The sequence below is a fragment of the Ixodes scapularis genome, unplaced genomic scaffold, assembly GCF_016920785.2.
Source record: "Ixodes scapularis isolate PalLabHiFi unplaced genomic scaffold, ASM1692078v2 ptg001568l_1__unscaffolded, whole genome shotgun sequence".
NCBI classification, from domain to species: Eukaryota; Metazoa; Arthropoda; class Arachnida; order Ixodida; family Ixodidae; genus Ixodes; species Ixodes scapularis.
Genome location: NW_024610167.1, coordinates 2,274,506 through 2,294,153, shown reverse-complemented (window position 1 = coordinate 2,294,153; position 19,648 = coordinate 2,274,506). Strand labels below are relative to the sequence as shown.

Below are 19,648 nucleotides of genomic sequence, written 5' to 3'. Positions count from 1 at the left end.
CGTGTGGATGGCCACCGACGTCCAGTTTATGCTTCGAAACAGGTCATTGGCAGTTAGAGTTAGCTGCCAGCAGCGCTGATGCACGTTATTGTTATTCTCAGAGTGGCCTCGGTCGTGTGGATGGCCACTGCCCTTACAAAAATGATCAATGAGTTTCAATTGAGTTTCTATTCAGTTGAATGACTTTCAATTGAAACTCGTTTCATATTTTTGTAAGGGTGGCGTCCAGTTTATGCTTCGAAACAGGTCATGGGCAGTTAGAGTTAGCTGCCCGCAGCGCTGATGCACGTTATTGTTATTCTCAGAGTGGCCTCGGACGTGTGGATGGCCACTAACGTCCAGTTTATGCTTCGAAACAGGTCACTGGCAGTTAGAGTTAGCTGCCCGCAGCGCTGATGCACGTTATTGTTATTCTCAGAGCGGCCTCGGTCGTGTGGATGGCCACTGACGTCCAGTTTATGCTCCGAAACAGGTCACTGGCAGTTAGAGTTAGCTGCCCGCAGCGCTGATGCACGTTATTGTTATTCTCAGAGTGGCCTCGGTCGTGTGGATGGCCACTAACGTCCAGTTTATGCTTCGAAACAGGTCACTGGCAGTTAGAGTTAGCTGCCCGCAGCGCTGATGCACGTTATTGTTATTCTCAGAGTGGCCTCGGTCGTGTGGATGGCCACTGACGTCCAGTTTATGCTTCGAAACAGGTCACTTGCAGTTAGAATTAGCTGCCCGCAGCGCTGATGCACGTTATTGTTATTCTCAGAGTGGCCTCCGACCTGTGGATGGCCACCGACGTCCAGTTTATGCTTCGAAACAGGTCACTGGCAGTTAGAGTTAGCTGCCCGCAGCGCTGATGCACGTTATTTTTATTCTCAAAGTGGCCCTGGTCGTGTGGATGGCCACTGACGTCCAGTTTATGCTTCGAAACAGGTCACTGGCAGTTAGAGTTAGCTGCCCGCAGCGCTGATGCACGTTATTGTTATTCTCAGAGTGGCCTCGGTCGTGTGGATGGCCACTGACGTCCAGTTTATGCTTCGAAACAGGTCACTGGCAGTTAGAGTTAGCTGCCCGCAGCGCTGATGCACGTTATTGTTATTCTCAGAGTGGCCTCGGTCGTGTGGATGGCCACTGGCGTCCAGTTTATGCTTCGAAACAGGTCACTGGCAGTTAGAGTTAGCTGCCCGCAGCGCTGATGCACGTTATTGTTATTCTCAGAGTGGCCTCCGTCGTGTGGATGGCCACTGACGTCCAGTTTATGCTTCGAAACAGGTCACTGGCAGTTAGAGTTAGCTGCCCGCAGCGCTGATGCACGTTAGTTATTCCCAGAGTGGCCTCGGTCGTGTGGATGGCCACTGGCGTCCAGTTTATGCTTCGAAATAGGTCACTGGCAGTTAGAGTTAGCTGCCCGCAGCGCTGATGCACGTTATTGTTATTCTCAGAGTGGCCTCGGTCGTGTGGATGGCCACTGACGTCCAGTTTATGCTTCGAAACAGGTCACTGGCAGTTAGAGTTAGCTGCCCGCAGCGCTGATGCACGTTATTGTTATTCTCAGAGTGGCGTCGGACGTGTGGATGGCCACCGACGTCCAGTTTATGCTTCGAAACAGGTCACTGGCAGTTAGAGTTAGCTGCCCGCAGCGCTGATGCACGTTATTGTTATTCTCAGAGTGGCGTCGGACGTGTGGATGGCCACCGACGTCCAGTTTATGCTTCGAAACAGGTCACTGGCAGTTAGAGTTAGCTGCCCGCAGCGCCGATGCACGTTATTGTTATTCTCAGAGAGGCCTCGGTCGTGTGGATGGCCACTGACGTCCAGTTTATGCTTCGAAACAGGTCACTGGCAGTTAGAGTTAGCTGCCCGCAGCGCTGATGCACGTTATTGTTATTCTCAGAGTGGCCTCGGTCGTGTGGATGGCCACTGACGTCCAGTTTATGCTTCGAAACAGGTCACTGGCAGTTAGAGTTAGCTGCCCGCAGCGCTGATGCACGTTATTGTTATTCTCAGAGTGGCCTCGGTCGTGTGGATGGCCACTGGCGTCCAGTTTATTCTTCGAAACAGGTCACTGGCAGTTAGAGTTAGCTGCCCGCAGCGCTGATGCACGTTATTGTTATTCTCAGAGTGGCCTCGGTCGTGTGGATGGCCACTGACGTCCAGTTTATGCTTCGAAACAGGTCACTGGCAGTTAGAGTTAGCTGCCCGCAGCGCTGATGCACGTTATTGTTATTCCCAGAGTGGCCTCGGTCGTGTGGATGGCCACTGATGTCCAGTTTATGCTTCGAAGCAGGTCACTGGCAGCTAGAGTTAGCTGCCCGCAGCGCTGATGCACGTTATTGTTATTCTCAGAGTGGCCTCGGTCATGTGAATGGCCGCTGACGTCCAGTTTATGCTTCGAAACAGGTCATTGGCATTAAGAGTTAGCTTCCCACAGTGCTGACTCACATTATTGTTGTTTTCAGAGGGGCCTCGGTCATGTGAATGACCATAGGCGTTCCCTTTAGACTTAGAAACAAAGTACTGGTACTGCGATTTCGCTCTCCACTGTGCTAACACACGGCTTTGTTATTCCCAGAAGCCTCAGTCATGTAAATGGCCACGTACGTCCCATTTATGCTTTAAAGCAGAGCACTGGCAGTGATATGTTGTGTCGTTTTTCTTAGACAAAAAAGAGCTTATTTGCAATCAAAATTCCATTTGCTGCGTAGCAAAGATCTTTAGACAGCGGGAAGGGTCAATATGGCATCTGATGTCTTTGCTGTAGATGGGCTGCAAACTTTTGTTTTCGTGAATTTGAAATCTATACTGGTGATTTATGGCACAGTGCAATGTATAGACCAGCTTAGACATTATCGCAACAACAATAAAAAGTTTGTCTGGTGGCTGCATATCGAGATGATATTCGGCAACGAGCAGAGAAGCATGACAACATGAGACACGGGAGGTTAGTGGTGGTCAAGAACAACAATCCGATATTAAAGCAAATAAGTGGTCCTTAAAAGGACCGTTTTGTGTTCCGAGATGTTCCACGCTTTCTCCATAATGGTGGCCTTAAGCTTCGTCAAGGGGCTCGACAGCAGACAGGTCACTCTCGGATGTGGTGTCCTCTCCATCCAGCTGGATGACGATGGGCTGGATGTGGGCACTTGTGGCACCGCCTCGTCGGAACGTTGCTTCAATGTCAATAACGTGCCTGACAGCATTAATCCAGTTGTCAGTGGTGACCTTGTCAACTTCTTCGTTGAGGAGTCTCCCCACGTCGACAATCTTAGAACGTCGTGTTTCGGGCAGCAACGCCGTTCTTGATCTGCGCCCATATCAGTTCAATGGGGTTGAACTCGCAGTGATACGGTGGGAGCCTGACCACAGTGCAGCCAGCTGTCTCGGCAGCAGTGTCCACACGATACTTTAGGTGCTGTGGCTTCACCAAGGCCACAATGTCGAGCAGCTGCTTCTTCACCATCTTGGGGTCCCATGAAATTTTCTTAGACGTCAGCCACTGTTGGATGTCGTCCTTCCGGAAACTCGTCGTCGGCACTGCTTCCAACCGCCGTGAATGGTAAGAAGCGTTGTCCATGACGATAACGCTTCCTGTCGGCAGTTTGTCGAGGACACCGTCGAACCACTTCTCGAAGCGGGCGCCATCCATCTCCTCGTGGTAATCACCGGTTTTTTGTCCACGAAACACGTCCAGGCAGCCGTCGACGAAGCCTTCATCGCTGCCGATGTGGGTGACAATAAGACGCTGGCCCTTCCCCGATGGCTGCTTGAGGACAGTCGAGAGACCACGCATGAAGGCGTCGTGAGACGAGGCCACTGTCGTGTCTACCCACACCTTTGAGACAGTGTGCCCTGCCGTCACCCACGTCTCGTCCAAGTAGAAGATCTTCCGACCATCTTGTCGGTGACGTGCGATCTCATGCAGGTACTTCTGCTGCCAGGCGACTATGTCCTCTCGTTCAATCAACCGGGAGTTTCGTTCCCTCTTGTCATGCTCGAATCCGATGTCGTGGAGAAGGCGACGCACAGTCCAAGCCTTCAACGAGGGAAGTTCAGTGCTCGCGCAGAATTCGGCCGTTATCTTCTTGACCGTGGGGACCTCGTTCTGTCGAAAGAAACGGTGGACGCACGATCTTAGCGCGCACAACGTGAGCTCGCCGTACCTGACTTTGCGCCGCCTCTTGCCTTCACTTGCTGGGCGCTTCCGAGAAGGTGTCACAACTTGTCCCTCGGTTTCTTTCGCCTGCTTCCTAATCTCGAGGACGGTGTGTACACCAACGCCAAGCAGCTTGCTGACTTTGATGCAGGACTCCTCCACAGTGAGGCCGGGCTGGCCGGGCTTGGCGGGCGGTTCGTGTCGCACCTGAACGTACGCGTTCATTATCAGCTGCCGTGCAGCTCGGTTGAGGACATCGCCGCTCTTATGCTTCTTGTAGAGGCGCCTTGGCGTAGGCGGCGAGGCTGCACCAGACTCTCTTGACGAAGAAGAATCGGAGGAATCGCATTCCGCTGTCTCCACGTTGGGATTCATAACGGAAAAGGGCGACTTCGGCATTGTTAAAACGCGAATCGCAGAAACTTTCAAAACCCGAAACGCAGGTTTTTTTTTTTTTTTTTTTTTTTTAACAAACGCAGAATATACACGGAATGTACCTAATTCGAGTAGGAAGGTTATCAAGCTAAAACCAACAACCATATATGCATTACTTATAAAAGTTACAATTTTCGTTGCACTGAAGCCTTCTTTTTACGTCAACCTTCCGGAGCGAGTAATTTGCCTCGGCTAGGTGGCGCAAGCTGCCGCCCGCTACAAGGTCTGTCTGTAGTCAATATCCATCCATTGAAGTAGTAGGGGCGTTTTCAGCGAACTATCTTCTCGACTGCGGAGGGGTCTGAAGCGGGCGCATCACGCTTATGGGGAGGGGCTTCTACTACCTTCTTAACTTGTAACCGACTATAGTGATTGTCACGATTCAGAATTTTAACGCAAGAGCATTTAAAAACGCATGCCGCAGTAGAGCCGGCGTTGGCGTCGGTGGGATGAAATATCGTGACTGGTCGATAGGGTCATGACGTCGTTGCCACACTACCTCACGCGTAATTTCAAACAGCCCACAACGCTCACGTGAATCACGACGTCACACGTGGGATAAGACTGAATAAAACATGGCATGTAATGCGAATTAAATGTCGCCGCATGTCTCAAATAATTTCACTTCATCAAGTAATTCATCTTCCTTAAAACAAGAACAATTGAAGAACTTTAGGCAGTATTCGAACCCACGAAGCTTCGGTTGGGAGCCGGACACCCTAACACAGACCGGCTTGCATAACTTTCGCGTTCCACTCTTAAAGGCGACGCTTAAGCGCCCTCGTGTATGTTTGTGCCTTGCTAAGGGATTAAGCAGGCTTAGCCCAGCTATGTTACAGCGACGCTGTTTATGGCTAGGGTTTCCTGGTTTTTGTTGTGTACGTCGACAGAAACCGCAGCGCCCTCTTTTTGTCGTCGTACAAAGCACTTGTGTGACTACTTCCTTCCGGTCACCCGGGGTGGCTTTCCAGTTGTGCGCTATGGCCAGACTTGTACACGTTACGGAAAAATTGTAAGGAATTACATTTACAATTACTCAAGGCTAAATTGTAATTTTTTACAGTTACAATTACCCTCTCATAAAAGTGGGTCTAGGAAAACTCGTCACAAGCCCGGTCGTCACAGGCCAACTGGTCATAGGCGAACTCGTCGAAGAGGCCAACTCGTCACAGGGCTTCTCGTGCGAGGAATTCTCATCACGTCAGAAAAATTGTCACAAGGAACACTCGTGTCACTGCGTGGAGTTTGACTGTAGAACTACGAATTTACTTCTGTTTATTTCTACACCACAGGCACAGCATGTAACTTTGAAAAATAACTGGTTGGATAAACTTTCGCGTGACAACCATATTTGTCATTGTCATATAATATTATATAATAATTTTCACATTAAATATAATCACAGTTGTAGTTATACAAGCTTACCATATGGTACACTTCAAATATACGTATGCGGTAAACATGTAACGCTAGATTGTATTCCTAGGACTAGATAAGAGGCATTGGAATACACATTTCAAAGAACAAAGTGTAGTTTTTATTCACATTTTGCAGACAACCCAAATAAAACGCTTCAGTCCGAGAAGCGGATGTTCCTTGCAATATTTCGTAGCGTGTCGACTGCAGAGCTGCTTGTGTAATCTTCAAGAATTCTCGAGGTACGCTCGTTTACTTCCTGGTGCTTCCGTGCAAGACTTGGTGGCTGTTGCCCTACATCTAACTGTCCCATCTTCAACTTTTGGATTGCTTGCTCGTCCTTTAGATACTTGAAGAAAGCCCATAGGTTCGGCAGGCAACAGTTGACATTGGACTGAAACAACAAAGAGGACAACGACAGGCTAATTTAAACACTTGGAAATCATGTCGGCTGCGATGAATAAGCGAGATATTGCTTTGCTGACTAAACCACTGACCTGGAAACCCCGATGCCTGGCCTTCAACGGAGTTGTTCGTACGTGGAAAATTCTGCAACACGGCATCGTGCACCGACCAAAGGCTTGTGGAAAACGTGGCAGCCTGAACACCGTTACGTCTTCTGCGACCGATGTAGGTATCCTCGAAGTACATAGCTGAATCTGTGGCCTCAGTGGTGAAAACTTCTAGGAGCCCGTCGAACGCATCCGGGACTTCGGCGGGAGGGAGCAACGCTAATGCGGGCAGCATTCGCTTCTAGAGGAGAAGACAAAACCAGTTACCGCACTTGAAGAGAGTTAAGCTGTTGGATTTTACTTTAACAAGGAGCTGCCTCTCAGCTTGATGTTTTAATGTTATAATGAGAGCAGTAATCTGGAAATATATTCAGGGATAAATTTGTGAGCTATCAAATGAGCATTCTCCTTTGACTGCATACCTTTTTAATATAGCTTTGCTTTGTGACATTTTTGTAGTGAAGTCATATACAACGATGGCTACGCAACTCTTCCGTTTTAGTAATGTGTACGCACTATTTCGAATACTTGGCGCCGTTTTTTAAATACGGATATAAATATTTTTTCAAGACTAAATTAAAGTATTAGCTTAATTGTCAAAAGAGCCGTTATTGCTTGTTGGGGTGAAAAATAAGGAGAAGGCCTACATGTTATGGTTCTGTGAAGACTCTCACTTTAAAATGGAATAAACAAAACCCAATCACCTCAACCGCAAACCCTTCGTCATGACCGTGCGTGCCTGGAAGCCCAACTTGCAGAACTTCCGGTAAACGGACTGGCAGATATGAAAAAAACATCCCTGAATCTTCGTCTGGAGAAATATCTTATAACACGTTGTGATTACCGCCGCCTCGAAGTCACAGTAAATGGCCTCGAATGCCACGCTAGACAGGAGGCTGGACAGCACGGAGACGAATCTGAAAAAAAGCATGAAAGAAACTGGTGATACACTCGAGTTTCGCTATTTTGTATGGGAACTTACTGCCGGTAGGTCACCTCTTGCTTGTTCGGTAGCAACGCGTACGCAAGAGGGATCACTGCTCATGGTACAGTCCGTGCACTGTATACACCTGATAAAACAGCGACGGCGTCACCTTGAACGTTCCGTCCATGAACCAAGCCTTGGCAGTGGAAAGGCGCTCAAAGTGTTTCGGTGTGCCAAAAACGAGAATGCGCTCTTGGTCGCCAACACCGCTTTCGTGAGCAAGGAAGGGTTCTTCTTGGACTCCGGACACCTGTAAAACATATTGTCACAAATGACAATTCATGAGGTGGAGAATAATTGACAAACTAAACATTAAACTTGTGCCGAACTTGTGCCGAAAAAAAGAAAGAACTAGAGCTGTAGTTGTCGACGTATGCTTAACTTCAGGTTCGAGCAAGACTGGAGCCGCACAGCCACTTTTGTAGCGGCATATAGGCCTTTCTTGAAACCTTTGGAACCTTATAAACATTTCCCAAAAATAGATTTTTCCAGGCGCCATGTTGCGAGTTCTTGCGTTTGGCGCATGCTTTCCTCGCGTTCTGAAGCAACGCACACGCGCATCCTGGGATATTCGAATTGCAGGCAGGACTGTAGCGTGTTACGGAAATGCAATCAAAGGTAGGAAAGCGCGTGCTCGCGCACTTTGAACACCGAATGAAGATGCGCACGTTCAATCAGCGGTCAACGTGCATGAGAGCGCGTGTTCCTATCTTTGACTATTTCCATAACACGCCGTACCATTGGCTGCATTGTTACGGGAAGTTTACCTTGAGTGTAGAGCAGTCTAGAGCAAAATAATAAAACAGGTGCCACGTATGCTATTGTTATCTGCGCGAGAGCCATATGCATTGTCCACTCTCCCACACACCCAGCGGTAAAGAAAGCGTTGACTAAATCGTAGTGCGAGCGAAGCCGATGCTACAAGTACAAGCGTGTTGCATTAAGCGACGCTTTAACTATACACGAGCGCGCATACTTAACAGGCCCTACAAAAGCACTACGCTTGCTCTTGTAGCTTCGCCTTCACACGGACGTATGATGAAACGATGCAAAGTTCAATAGAACATTGTCATATAAATATTTCTTCACTTACCTTGTATTCCTCTGGTATGACGATTTCTTCACGCAGCTTTGGGAGCACATACAGGTTTTGGTGTTTTTGCCTCTGCTTGTGAATAGTGCGCTTCAGTGTGCTGGGTGAAGGCATCTGGGAGGCTGTGTGCTCACTTACTGAGGCGGCAGCATCAAGCAGGATTCGGTGCGGGGGATCGCTTCCGTTTTCTTAAATAAAAATATATTATTAGCTCAAACGAAATTATAAGAAACGAGTGAAAACTGCACAATCTCGCTATCCAACCTAATCAAAAACAATAAAACATCTTACCGGGTTTTCTCTTCCTGCCCAGGCGCGTCTTGAGAAGATTAGCTTCGGTGGCATCACCGGCATGAGTATGAGTCCCACTTTTGGCCATCAGAACGCTTATGGACTCGTCAGTTGTTAGTTTCGCTTTACAAAGTTTTCTATCTCTGCATACACAATAAAGGCTAGAACTGCATTTTCTGCTGACAGTATAACAGTATCCTTGGTACAGCAGCATCGGCGCCTCACGCTGAGTCTTCGTGACTTCCATGGCTGTACCTCCGAAGACAACAGATTTCAACAGATCTTTGGCTTTATATATAGGCTGCGTGCACGGCCAATACACTATCCTAACCGTATCACAAATCCGGTTTCGAAGTTCGTCTGCTTAACAAAAGACGATAGGTCTTGCAGCATTGTGAAGAACCCTGAATTGGATTCCTTTTGTTCTCAACTAAAATCACTGACTTAAAAGGATAAAGTCGTTCGTATAAAGCATTACATCCTAACCATATCACAAATCTTGAAAACAAAAGAACCTCGGTGCCGCAGTCGTGAAAAATCCAAAATCTAATCTTTCCTTTTTTTTTTTTTTTTTACAGAAACGCTTGAGAGTGTGGAGGTGACTTTTTTGTAAAAAAGCAAGGCCGACCGCTTTCCTGTCAAAACACCGTCATCTCGTGACGAGTGTTCGCTGACGAGCGGGCCCCTTTGACTAGTGTTCCTATGACGAAATAGCCTAGAACGAGAAGGCCGGTGGGACCAGTTGGCCTCTGACGAGTTCTCCGGTGACAAGTTGGCTTCTGACGAGTGGGCCGGTTACCCACAAAAGTAAGTGACCGTTACTCTAAAAGTAATCCGTTACTTTCGTGGCGTTACTTTCAACCAGATTTTCCTGAATTAAGAAACAAAAGTAGGAAGGTTATTCAAGGTCTTACTGCTGCCACCTGTCCCATTTACTGACCTTGAGTATTTTGAGCAACAGCTGGCTCTTGAAAGTCTCGTCAGACATATATTGCGTCATTTCTTACTGAAGATGTCGACTGCTACACTCTTAAATATGAGTCGTGAAATTTACGAGGAATGTTCTGGCAGCTCTATTTCCAAACATTTCCCGTCAAACTAACGTACAATCATTTTTTTTTAAAATTATGTGGGAAAAGTCAAAAACACGAGGCACCGCATTTTTAATTTAGGAGCATAGACGTGAAAATGACGATTGAATCGTTTTCAAATCTTCCCTCGTGAAAATAACGTACTGTCGTTTTTCTAAATTGACTAGGAAAGTCGTCATTTTTATTTGCGGCTTTGTACGTGAAAATTACGAGGAAATCTTTGGCAGCTTATTTCCAAACATTCCTCGTGAAAATGACGTACCAGCGTGTTCTGAAACTGTGTGAGAAAAGCAATAAAGAAAAAGTGGATTGCATTTTTCAGCTGAAAGTATGTATGTGTAGCATACAGTCATTATGATCAGTGTTTTTCACGTAATTATAAAGACAAAAATTGAAAGATTACTTATCACTTTATTCAAGTTTCTGAGCTTCCTCACTGTACACTCTCCTTGGTGATGATGGTGTGCCATTACATCCTGCGGGAAAAGAGAAGAGAAAATTACCCTATGCCACCCTATGATATAACGTCACATAACTCGCTCAAAGGACCACTATGAGAGGAAAGCAAGAAAGATAGTAACAGCTTCATCTTGACAAAAGGGTGAGGAAAATTGGACAATAGCATTTCTGAAAGTCTGATATGTCAGACATTGCTGGTATGCCTTCTTTGCATGCCCAGGGCTATGCTACAGGTAATAGTCTTCACTGCAGGGCACAACATTTATTACATCAAACCTTAGGCACCATAAAGAAAATGTGTGACAAACAATAGCCTTTTCCAGATTCAAGGTTGCAGCTGCTACATTTAAAGCCCATATGGATTGATGAAGGCTACTGCGAAAACATCCGCAAATGGCCATTTTTCAGGGCTGTGCTAATATTAAAATTTTATTATAGCAGTTTAGTATTATACGGTATTTGATATTGGTTTCAACATTAATCGTACTACTGTAAACGGCTTAATTTTTGCAAAGGCTTACTGTTTGCGAGTTTATCGAAATTGCTTCAAATTGGTCGTGCAAATAAGTAACCCTTGGCTACGAATACACTGAACATTACTTCTGATTGTGAAATTTTGTTCCCACAAAGTATTTCCAAAACTGACACTTCACAAAATGTAGGAAATATCAAGCTCGTGAAAATAAAGTCGTTTACGCCAGTCGAACATTTCAAAGCGCTCGTAAAGTCACCATTGCAATGAATTGGCTTTGTTGAGCGCGCTTTTCCGCATGTGCACTGCGCTGCGGAGAAGCGAAACCCATGGAGCAGATTCCGCAATCGCATTATTCGCGTTAACACCCAACACCACCTATAGAATAATAAAAGCCTGGGCATCGCCTCCTCTCCCTCCATGAAACATCATCACAGTCGGATGGCGCGAACTCGGCTACAGGGCCCGAGTCCGACCTTCGACGTGCTGATGGAACACGAGCCCCGGCCGAACACTGACACAGCACTCGTGTCCAATCTCAGGCCTCAATCGATCTGGCTGTGATGATGGTGCGGAGGCCTTCTGCTTATCTAGGTGGTGGAGTAACACCCCGGTCGCAAGAATCTCGCTTTGTCGCAGCGCAGACTCATAGTTTGGTGGGAAATGCACACCTCTATAGCGGAGAGGTTTTGACATGTACACAGGAGGAATTAAGAAAAAAATTTAAAAATGGTTACGTGAATGTTTATGCATCTGATGGATGTTGGTACACCCCTCAAGGTCAAATTTAGAAAACAAATAACACTGTAGCTATTCTGTTATCAATAATATGTATTAGGCTGCAATGTCCTAACATGCTATGTCACGACATTGAGCAACTGTTCTAATTTGAAATTGAAGGATGAGCATGGCGAGAAGACCATCAAATCGTATATTTATACTCACAACCTCTATGTGGGCCTTGACCTGATGATAGCCAGAGCCACTACATAATTTGGATCAGAACTAACCGAGCTTTGGCAGTGGGGCGATGATAACGAGATCAATTAGAATTTCATTTAAAAAGTATATGTATTGCCCTCATGCTGATTATGTACACTTATAGATCTATATGCCCATGCAGCATGCTGCTGACAAGCATAAATAAATGACAAGCTTTGCTTGCTGCCTCGATTACAACGGTGCGGCTTAAGCAGATCCTTGAGAATTTTAAGAGAGCATTCAGTTTGGTAATCAAAATTATTCACTTCTAGCTTTATTTCAGTGGATGACTATCTGCCCTGATATTAGGTATTTTTTTGTACCATACCTAAATTTACTATTCGTGCACGATCATGCTCCTTCACTGACATATTACTGCATTTTGAAAACATATGTACTAAAGTAATCAAAGCAGCCTACACCTAAACAAGTGATACCAACACTGTCAGGATGGCTGAGGCTAGCGTGACGGCACTAAGTAACAGGCTTGGAGAGAGGTGCCGACACTGTGATATTCAACTGAAAAGTTAATAAGCTCAAGTCATTATACACTTTAAGCCCAAAATTTATGATGCACACATGCCTATTATTCTCAGTATGAAGCCAAAGGCGAACCAAGTAGTAGTCCGTTGATTTATTACCGAAACAGAATACAATTTGAATACCAAACTGGATGCTTTGCTTATTTTTGGAAGGTTGCGATAAAAAATGCACTACTTAATTGGGTGAAAAACAAAGCGTTGTAATACAATCATGTGCATGATTACATTCTACAAGTCGTTTTACATGTATACACATCATTCTATATCAAAGCTAACAGAATTTTCAAAAAAGACCGCGAGAGTTATCAGAATGTCTTCTTCATTGCGCATTCGTAGGACTCTGTGGACATCAGTAAAGGGGATAACCGTCACAGTATGTTGACTAATTTACGAAAATTTGTTAGCTTTGTAACTAATGGCTTTATCGGCCATGCTGCAACAGCAGTGTTAAAAGCCAGCCAATATTAAAGGCTATCCCGACTTAAACAATTCACGAAATGCCAAGCGGCTTCCACATATTCATTGTCCAACTTTTGTGTTTTAATGTCGGATGCAAAAACCGTGCTCAGGAGCTCAAGAATTTGTGCCGTTAATGGTGGGTGGAAGAGTGACATAGTCGTACTGGGCACATCGTCACTATCTCGACAGTGTGTCCTTGGTAGATGCATCCGCTTCATACTTCCAAGATAAAAAAAGTGGGTCCGAAGTAACCACGTTCGCACAACATCCTGAGGTCTTCCCCGAGTGTGCAATTTTCGAATCGGGTGACAAAAAAAGCAAATTTTCAGCATTCCATATCTTGAACCTTGTTGCTATACAGAAATTCTGTTAGTCTAATATTTACTGCCTTTGAAACTAGAATTGAAACGTATCCCATAAAACAATTAATTAAAAACATTATTAAAAAAATGTTGTTCATTAGTTTTGATTAACATTCTGCAACGGTTATCCCCTTATCTAATGTCCTCCAAGCCCCATAAACACACAGTGAGGAAATCATTTAAGTAACTCGTGCCATTTTTTTTAAATTTCGTTCGAATCAAAATAGACGGCTTTGTATACATGTATATAAAAATATTGAATGCATGTCCATCCCACTATAGAGGTCCACCTTTTCCTTAGGTAAAACTGGATCAAACTGGAGAAGGCCAGTTTTACATAAACCCCCAGCATGGTATGTACCAAGGGCCGCCAGAAATGATTGCTCACCTCAGAACACTCTGTACGGCTTGAAGAAAGCGGCTTGCGGTCTTTGACGGTGGGTCTACCCGCTTGGTGCAGCTGGGACTTGCAAGAAAGTTGACGTAGCTTGTCATATACCAGAAAGTAACAAAAAGAAGGCCAGTATTACATAAACCCCCAGCAGGCATGCACCAAAGACCGCCAGAAATGATTGCTCACCTCACTGAACACTTTGTGCGGCTTGAAGACAGCGGCTTGCGGTCTGACGGTGGGACAACCCGTTTGGTGTAGATGGGAACTGCGAGAAAGTTAATGCAGCTTGCCATGTACCAGAAAGTAAGAAAGAGAAGGCCAGTATTACATAAACCCCCAGCATGGCATGCACCAAAGACAGCCAGGAATGATTGCTTACCTCATAGAACACTTTGTGTGGCTTGAAGACAGCGGCTTGCGGTCTGACGGTGGGTCAACCCGCTTGGTGTAGATGGGAACTGCGAGAAAGTTAATGCAGCTTGCCATATACCAGAAAATAACAAAGACAAGGTCAGTATTACATAAACCCCCAGAAGGGCATGTACCAAGGACCACCAGAAATCATTGCTCACCTCAGAGAGCACTCTACGCGGCTTGAAGAGAGCGGCTTGCAATTTTTGTTGCTGGGACTTGCAATATATTTAATACAGCCTGGCGTATACAACAAAGACAAAGCCAGTAATACATAAGCCTACAGCACATGTCCCAAGGACCACTCCAAATGCACGCTCACCTCATGGGACATTCCACGTGGCTTAAAGAGAACGGCTTGCAATCTGTAATGGTGCGTGCACCTGTTTGGTGCAGCTGGGACCTGTAATAAATTTAGTACAGCTTGCCATACACCACATAGTAACAAAGACAAGGCCAGTAATACATAAGCCTAAAGCAGGACATGTCCCAGGGATTGTTAGAAATGCTTGCTCACCTCATAAAGCACCCCATGCGACTTGAAGAGAGCGGCTTGCAACCTGAGGGTGAGTGCACCAGCTTGGTGCAACTGGAACCTGCAATAAATTTAATACAGCTTGCCTTATACCCACAAAGTTACAAAGACAAGACCAATACTACATAAGCCTCCAGCATGAAATATCCCAAGGACCACTAGGAACGCTTGCTGAACTCATAGAGCTCTCCATGCGGCTTGAAGAGAGCGGCTGGCAATCTTTGGATAGTACCTACGGGTTCATTTCCCTTCCTTGATGAGCCTGAGCACTTTCGGATAAATGCCGCTCTTTGCGGTATGGCATGCTGCACACCTGGTACCTCTTTTGAGGTTCATCTGGCCAAAGTACCTATAACAAACATATAACAATTGGGTCACACACTGCAGTAGCCAGCAATACCACAGCAATGACAAACGTTAGATAAGTGAATAAACATAAAATTATGTTTACTATCCAAAATATGTTAATTACCCTCTAAGGAATTGGTATAATGGGCTATGCTGCGATTGCAATTTTAAACGGAGACATTATTAAAGCCCAACATAAATGAAACGATTTTGTGAAAAAGCAGCAAGTTTTGAGGTAATCCATGTTTTTCGGAAATCGCCGGTTAGAGTTTTGGGGTTACATTACTCTCTTTAATATTGCAATTGCGAAGAGGCCCATTAAACCGCTAAATAATAATAATAATATTCATAATAATAATATAATACATTTATTGTATCTAGCGCACATCAGTTAGCATGACGGGCACATCACAGCCAACATTAGGCTTGTGGGATATGCCACCCTGAAATTAAAAGTCCAACATAGCTATACTTTGAGCCCGAGTACAAAGTGAAACAACTACATGCAAACGTCATTAGCATGTCACAGGTGTCATGTGACACAGTTAGATGCAGACACACACCATGCACATGCACACCAACATATGCAAATGCAACGTTAGGTTTGAAAATAGCCACTGTAAAAAAGCGGAAGCAATTATAACCTCGTTAAAAAAATCATGCACTAATGATAATAAACGTAACTATACTAAACAAATAACGCAACTATACTTAACACAAATTCATTAAACCGAGTCCAAAGGGGAAGTGTCACGGCCGGGGTGTCTGAAGCTGCACAAGTGTAATCTACAGTGAAATAAGAAAAGAAAAGTAAAAAGCTATGTAATTAAACAGTGACTACAATTTTTGGTTAATTAGTAAACATATTTTGACGTTTATCCGCCTGTCTAATGTCCGCCGAGCCCTACAATTATACAGTGAGGATGGCATCCACATATATATCACCTTCATTTTCCTTTACAGTCCGTTCAAGATTACAAAAAAAAACTATATCACAAGAAGCTTTCGACGTGATTTCAGCTGTCTAGGGACTCAGGTGTGCAAATGAATGAACAGTACTCATCAATGAGAAATAAAACAAGAAAGCGCAGAAAAATAAATAAAATATAAACTTCTGCGAAGCCGATCAGCCGTTGGGTATGCTGAGCTAATTATTACGATTTTGCGAAATGTTCACCCCTAAACAGACAGTGCGGTGGAAGCTGAATGTTCGTTTGACCGGTCAACTGTCGATTCTGCACAACGTGGTCACCGCCTCTCCGCATTCTCCCGCGGGGAGAGCGAGGTCAAGCGATAAGTGGCTTTAATTATAGTTGGCGATTTTCCGGGCTATAGTCCGTACCCGGTGTATAGTCCGCAGGGGCAAATTAGGGGTCCAAAGTAAAAGTTCTTGCTTAGATACTCGATAGTCTGCACCCGGTGCATAGTCCGCGTGCCGTGCATAGTCAGCACCTCGTGCTTAGTCGACACGAAAATCTTCCTATAGACGGCACACCTTGACACATGTCTGCTTTCTTAGCACACAAAGAAGCCTAGAATCAGGCACGTAGCCAAAACTTTTTTTCGGGGGGGGGGGGGGGGGCCTCCCCCTGGCTACGTGCCTGCATATAATATACATAAATCAATCTTAACATACTCTTTCACTCACAAAATCCGTCACATCTCCTCATAATGAACGATCTTGAAAAACAAAATTCGTGCATAGTCCGCACGCGTAGAGAGTCCGCACAGCCTAAAATTTCAGCTTTTAAACATGTATAGACCTTGGACTATAGCCCCCGGAAAATACGATATAAAAAATAAGCACACTGTTAAATATAAAGTCAGAGCCAGCAGCGAGCTGCAGAGTGGATGTTTACAACAATTAACCCTCCAAACTGCTTGAGAAATTTCCCGTCAAATTACGAGGGCGGCCAATAATTTTGTGTACGTCTTAGAGGCTCGTGAATCGAGTGCACTGGAAACTTCCGTTTTCGAAGCCGCTAAAACGTCGTTCAATGACATTGCGTCGTTACAAAGACGTTAGCCGCTCGCTCATGTTGTCTGGCTGCATCAATGTTGTTGCAAAAACAAACACAGAAACTAAGCTTCCATAAAAGCTCGTACTCACGAGTTCTCCTAAGAGATAAGGCGCAGGGCTCTGAATAAAGGCGCCGCCGCTGAAGCACGGATGAATAAACACGTGCATATTATAACGGAAACATAACGTGCTGAAAAAGAAACACCAAAAGCACGATGTGTCGGTGGACGCCCGTGTTCTCAAGGACTGTTTATACTCCGACGTTGAGCGCAGTGAACGCAGCGTAGCGCAGAATGCGCGCCTTTCATTGGCCGGCAACCAGGAACTCGACATCTGCGACCAATCAGTATTGGTGCGCGCTGCGCTACGCCGTGCCCGTCGACGTTACGTTGGAGTATAAACGTACCTTAAGACCGCAGATTTCGAACACGCTCGAGCGCTTTCCGTCTTCAACCGAAAGCACTCGAACCGGGAACGTGGAGAAATATTCGATTAAAACACGTAAGCAAGACATTGCAAGGATAAAGTCACATTGCATACCTTGAAGTGGGCGATTTAGTCGTCGATGAGCTGATGAGGGCCTGATGCATCACAGAACACTACACTGACCACGATGTCAACAGCCACCGAGGCGAGTTCGACGAACGCCCGAAGAGCGATAGCATGGCGATAGCTGCTGCAACCTCTGTTTGCGCCTGCGCGGCACGGGCGGACGACTCGGAGCAAAACCACAAAGCAACAGAGATGGGTATTGCAACAACCGCAACAACGCACCAACACCGCCATTCTGCGAGAGAGGAGGGCCGCGAAAGAGCTGCGGGGCTGCGCGCTGCGCGGCGGGGCATTCAACTCCTCGCCATGTGCGCATGCTTGCACTCCTGGGATTTCGGCTTTTCTGGAAGGCTCGGCTCTCGCGCCAAATAAATAATGAGGGCATCCTCGTATTTTGAAATGATGAGCGTGCCCGTCTCTTTTGACGAGGGAAAGACACGTCAAATTGACGTGAATTGTTTACAGTTTACGCTGAGCACCATTTGAACTGAGTCACTGGATGGGAGTGCCGTATTGTGCCTCACGAATATTTAGTTCTCTGCATTGAGCTTTTTCAGCGAAGCAATGGAGGTACTATTTAGCTCGAAGATAGGGCAAAGCTTCATCGTTGCAGCCGTTGCCTGATATTCGAGAGTTTTAGTAGAGTTGGTACCAGTAAGGTGAATATAAATAATATTTAAGGTTTGGCTCGATATTCTTCTTCCTTTGATTCTGAACAGGTCGAGCCTCGGTTGAGGCGCGTTGGTGAATAAGAAAACGTTTCTAATAAATAAATATAAGTGATAGAAAAAAATATACTCAGAACGTCGGTTAAAATAAGGAAATGCAAATGCACGTTTGTCATGTGTACCTTTCTTGATGCCGTTCAAAAACGCACGGAGCACGGACCGATTGCAGTTTACTCCGCTTTTCTCCAGACAGACTTCCGCTGATGACACGGGCAGCCAAGGGCAGAGAACTGAGCCACACTATGGCCCCCCACTCATGAGTTTCACTCTCTCCTCAAGCCCAGAATCTCAAGTCTACGTCAGCCACCACTATGTTTTATTTGTAAAGATCTCTTATCTTTTATTTGTAAAGATGCGTCGTGTTGGAATACAAAAAGCGAAAAAAAGGAAGCCAATTATTATTTTCGGAGTGATCGCAAAAAGCTGACTCACAAAAAGGGTGGCTGAGATGCGTATAATTTGACTGAAATTCACAAATATTATGGGCCGACCCTAGAAATTGGACTACAAAAAAGGAAGCAGCTTTCAAAACAGGTTCAAATAATGTGAAAGCAGAAAAAAATACATCCTGTTTTCTAAGAGAATGTGATAAGTGTGCAGCAATGAACGAGTGTGCTTGTGGCAATATTACAACACCTTCATATATTATCACATCCCTTTTTGGTGGATTTTAGGGTAGACCGAGTGTTGTCTCGTGTTGTGACGTTATGAAAATGGTCGTAGTTACTATAACCGAGAAGGACATCGTTAATTCTTGTCTGTGCACTTACCGCCTAGAGTTTCTCGAAGAGGCATACAATCACTTGTTGTCCACCTCGCCCCGCCTTCGATCGTAAAGAAAAAAACAAAGACACTAAAAAAAGCGAATATAACTTGCCCCCCCCCCCCTTTTTTTGTGCAGAAATGCTTATTTCGATTTTATGACATTGTTGTTAGGATCTAAAAAAAAAATAAATTCAGGGGCTTGGTGTTGCAAAAAAGGCTTTGCAGAACTGGAGAGTGCCAAGCCTCCCTTGGCGCTGGTCAATGCGCTCAACTTTACCAAAATAAAAACGACCTTTTCTTTAGAAAGGCGGGGCAGGGTTGGTCCAGGAAAAAATTGTAACGGATTGCAAGGAATCTGTCACGTAAAAACTGTAAGGGAATTACTTTAAAATTACTCTAGAAAAGATGTAATTATCCCGTTACTAAAATACAGATAAAAGTAAGGGATTTCAAGTAATTTCGTTACTTGTAACGGATTACGTACAAGTCTGGCTATGGCTATGGTTTCGTGGATTTTTCGTGTACGTAAACAAAAATTCACACAGCCCTTTCTTTGTCGTCGTCGCAAGCACTTAAGTACCTAGTTCCTTCCGCTCTCCCTGGGTGAGGGTCCCGTCGCGCGTGTCTAATTTCCTCTGGGTGGTGGTCCCGCA

General features: G+C 45.4%; 1 long non-coding RNA gene across 2 annotated transcripts; it reads right to left on the bottom strand.

Moving 5' to 3' along the window:
• Nucleotides 1-14,359: 14,359 nt before the first annotated feature.
• On the bottom strand, nt 14,360-17,654 carry LOC120844793. 2 transcript variants are annotated; one of them, XR_006077258.1, is made up of 3 exons: nt 17,491-17,654; nt 14,565-14,643; nt 14,360-14,450 (listed from the first exon to the last, which is right to left on the bottom strand). It is a non-coding gene; the product is annotated as an uncharacterized LOC120844793 (long non-coding RNA). The 2 variants fall into 2 exon arrangements; XR_006077259.1 differs by lacking the exon at nt 17,491-17,654 and adding an exon at nt 14,819-14,831.
• Nucleotides 17,655-19,648: the final 1,994 nt, after the last annotated feature.